Here is a 5,000-nt window from a genome sequence, read left to right as displayed (position 1 = left end):
TACATATATATTATAGTAATGAATATATATATATTATAATAATAATATAATATATATATATATATATATATATATTTGTGTGTGTGGGTGTGTATGTGTGTGTGTACATATTAATGTGTGTTTCTGCTCGTGTGAGGTATTGGTATGTAGTGTATATGTGTGCAGGCTTGTCTGTATGAGAGAGAGAGAGAGAGAGAGAGAGAGAGAGAGAGAGAGAGAGAGAGAGAGAGAGAGAGAGAGAGAGAGAGAGAGAGAGAGAGATCACACATATAGTGTGTGTGATCTAAAAACATACTGACTACTATCGCACTACGTAAAGAAGTATCGGAAAATGCTCATGTAAATCACTCTTTTTCTCATTATCTCCTTATATATATCATTCCATCCAACCTACTCTTTTACTCACATCTCTCTCTCTCTCTTCTACTTTTTAAAAATTTCTCTCCCTCTCATGTCCTTCATTCCACTCTCCTTATCCTATTTCTCCTTCCATCTCCTCCCTCCTTCCAACTCCATTTGCGTAAATAATAAAGAAAAAAACTTGCATGAGAAACACACAGTCATGCCTTGTTCTGCCGCGAGTTTATCTCAGACTCCCTCCTCCCCCAACCCCCTTCTCTCTCTCTCTCTCTTTATTCGTTTCCCCTTCTCTCCTTTTCTTACTATTTTTCTCAATCTCTATTCTTCCTCCCTTCTCTCTCTCTCTCTCTCTCTCTCTCTCTATCTCTTTCTCTCTCTCTCTCTCTCGCTCTCTCTCTCTCTAATCTCCCTCTGGCCTCCTTCTTACTGGTTCTATTTACATCCCACTCTTCTGTCCTTTCCTACATTATTTCTTTCTCTATCTCTTTTTATTCAATTTCTTATCATTTTTCTTTTATATATTCTCTCTCTCACCTTCCTTTTTCTTTTCCCTTAACTCTCTTATTATCCGTCCCATTCCCCCTCTCTTCTTCTCCATCTCTTACCACCCTTTCTTTCCCCTCCTCTATACCTTGATTTCCTTGCCTCCTTTTCCCCATGCTCTTTTCCGTTCGATCTTGACATCTTCCTATTCTCCACCTCTTTACTTACATAATTCATCTTCCTACTTCCTCCTCTCCCCTTACCCCCCCTTTCTCTTTTCCCTTCCCCTCCCCTTTCTTCCCTATCCCTTTCCCCTTCAATCCTCTTTCCCTCTCCTTCCTCCCTCCCTCCCCATCTCTCCTACCTTCACCTCCATTCCCTCTCCCCCCTTCCCTCTCTCCTGTCCCCTCCCACCCACTCCCGTGTCCACTTCCTATTCCCCTCCCCCGTCCCCCTCTCTCTCTCCCCCTCCTCCGTCCCCCTCTCCTCTCTCCCCCCCTCTCCCGCCCCTTGGGAGAGGTCGCTAACTGTGAATGATTTTATTCCACATTATGCATTTTTCACGCTCATATTTCCCAGACACGCGCAGACGTTCCTTAAATGTAGTCCGGTAATTAAGAAACGTACATTTGAAAGAAATATTACACTCTCTAACATGAATTACCAGCGCAGAGTTTCAGACGGAATTAAAAGCAGAAAGAATGAGGGGGTGGGGGGGTGGGGGGGGAAAGAAGAGGGGGAGGAGAAGTGGGGGATGGAGGTGGGGGTAGGGGTAGGGGGGGTGGAAAAGAGTGAGAGGGAGGGTAAAGTGGGAATGAAGTAAGATGGGGGAGAGGTGGGAGGGAGGGAGAGAGAGAATGAGTGGGTATGGAGGAGAGGATGAAGAAGTTGGGAGAAGGAGGGAAGGTGAAAGGGAAAATGGAAGGAAGGGAGAAAGGGGGAGGGGAGAGGACAGAGGTATGAAAGGAGCAGAAGATAAGAAAGGGGAGAAAGGGGGTAGGAAGCTAAGGGGAGAGACAGAGAGGAAGGGAAGAGTGGAGGCTTGGAGAGAGAGGAATGAAGTGGTAGAATGCGGGAAGGGAGTGAGTGAGAAGGAAGAGGGAGAAGGTAGAGAGGGAAGGAGGGAATAGATGATATAGAGGGGAAAAAGTGGGGGTGTCTGTTCTAAGAAAAGGTTTTAAGAAGCTAAACAGTCTTATAAAGGTTTCGATTTTTTAAAAGGAATATATGACACCATTTGGTGCCTTCTCTCTCTCTCTCTCTCTCTCTCTCTCTCTCTCTCTCTCTCTCTCTCTCTCTCTATCCCCCTCTCTCTCTCTCTTTCTCTCTCTCTCTCTTTCTCTCTGTGTCTATCTCTCTCTCCACTCTCACTCTCTCTGCCTCTTCGCTCTCGTCTCTGTCTCTGTCTCTGTCTCTGTCTCTCTATCTCTCTCTCTTTCTCCTCTCTCTCCTGTCTCTCTCTTTCTTTCTCTCTCTCTCTCTTCGTTCTTCCGTTCTATTTATTTCTCTTGTTCTTTTCTTCCTCTTACCCACCCTCTCTATCTCTTTTCTCTCTCACTCTCTCTCCCCTCTCTCACCCCACTCTTTCTCCTGCTCTACCTGTTGCAAAGTCTCTGTCTGTCTGCCGATCCGTCTCTCTCTCTCTTGATCGAAATCTACCTCTGGCTAATTTAAATTTAGACCGAATATTAATGTTTCTCTTCCCAAAAGCACACATCCGTTGTTCTTCCTAATGAATATTTTCCTGTAACTCTGAAAATCTTAGCTGCGTAACGAAGCCGATTTAACATGATAGATACATAAACATAACCATATGTACAAGTAAATACATAAACATATGAATGAATAGATAAATTAATCAATAAACAAATATATAAACCAGTATATGAATATGTATATACACATGTAAAACAATAAATATATGAATAAATTAATGAATAGATATATGAATATATCTATATATCTATATCTATCTATCTAAAATTTCTTTTTAAAAAAAAAAAAATCTATTGCTTAATAAATGTAAAAATGTATATATCATAAATATTTATTTATATACAGATGTATATAAAATATCTACATCTATTCTATACTATCTATCTATCGATCGATCGATATATCTATCTACGATCTATTTATAGATCTGAGATAGAGATAGATATAGATAGTAATAGAATATATAGATAGTCAAATATAGATAGAGAATATATATATAAATATATATATATATATATATATATATATATATATATATGATATATAGTTATTTATATTTATATACACTAGATGATGTAATACGTTTATCATATGAATATACGATATATAATATATAGATATAATATAGTAGATATAGTATATATATATCATATATACTATTATTATATAATATATATAATAGAGAGAGAGCAAGAGAGAGAGAGAGAGAGAGAGAGAGATAGAGAGAGAGACATATAATAATATATATATATATATATATACGATATATATATATATATATATATATAATATAATAGTATATATATATATATCATATATATATATAATATATACACTAACCACATACACACACCTGATAATATATATAATATATATTATATATTATACATATATAATATCTTATATATATATATATATATATATAATAAGATATGTATAGTTATATATTCATATTTATATTATGTAATTAATATATATATATATTTTAAATATAATATATCATATGATAGATATTAAAGAGAGATATATATATATATTATGATAACACACACACACACACACATATATAAATATATATATATATATATATATATAGATATAATATATATATACTATATAATATATACTATAGAGATAGGTATATATATAATATATATATATCACCAACACCAATATATATATGATGATAAAACCCTACTACTGTGAACACATCCTGTCTTCCCAAAAATATCCATTTCTTAAACGCCGAAAAATAACTTTCCCGCGAGCAGCGTCAGCATCGCCAACACCTCGCCGCGTCCCCTCCTTCCCCTCCCCTTCCTTGGCCTTTCGCTTTGCCATACCGGAATAACGCCCTTTATTATTCGGACCGTGTTGATAATCCGGCACATTTGGATCTACACAAACAGCGTATACAATTCCTCTTTTTGTGCTGAGGTACGGTCGAGTCGAGCGGCAGTCAACAAAGGCGCGATTTTATGCGTGTGATTACTTACGAGGCGAATACGCACACGATGCGCTTTTGTACACATGTATGTATACATGGAATGACTACAGTATTTCTGTGTACACACCAAACTGACAGACAAATGCGAATGCATACAGCAGCCTGCATTCATATGAGCAGAAGAAATCAACGAGAACATATGATAAGGTGCATAGACACATACATCCACATACACACACAAACATATATGTGCACACACACACACACATACACACATATAGATAAATGGACATATAATATACAGAGCTAATAAGTAGAATATAATATATATATATATATATATAATATATATATATATATAAAATATATATAGATAGATAGTAGAATATAAGATATACTAGAGAAGATATAACATATATGGCATGATGAGATATTCTTTTTCTTATATATATATAATCAGACTATATATATATATATATATATATATATATTATATATATAATTATATATTATATATATATATTAATAATAATTAATAGAGAGAGAGAGAGAGAAGAGAGAGAGAGACGAAGAGAAGAGAGAGAGAGAGAGAGAGAGAGAGAGAGGATAGAATGCTAATGTTTCTGTCAAATAGAGAAAAGGTTGCTGTGAGAGAGAGATTTTCATTCAAATACAAATTTTAACTTGTAACGCACTCATGAAACATTACCCGATATACGTACGGTAACCACATACTAAAGGCATGCTACATAGGTGAACTCCCATGCACTCATTATTCGTGCATTACCCATGAGTCATTCATATGCACGTATATGAGTAAACTGCGTAAACACTTACAAAATCTGACACAAATTCAAAATCTATATACTTATTAATACTCTGACACACATGTATCTAACACTCACAACCACAAACGCTTACCAACTCGTCCGTATTCTTATGCACAAACACCCATTCCCCCTATACAAAATAACCGCACCACATTTATCCCTCC

This window comes from Penaeus monodon, chromosome 5 (genome assembly GCF_015228065.2).
Source record: "Penaeus monodon isolate SGIC_2016 chromosome 5, NSTDA_Pmon_1, whole genome shotgun sequence".
Taxonomy (NCBI): domain Eukaryota; kingdom Metazoa; phylum Arthropoda; class Malacostraca; order Decapoda; family Penaeidae; genus Penaeus; species Penaeus monodon.
Note: the sequence above shows the minus strand (reverse complement) of the source record.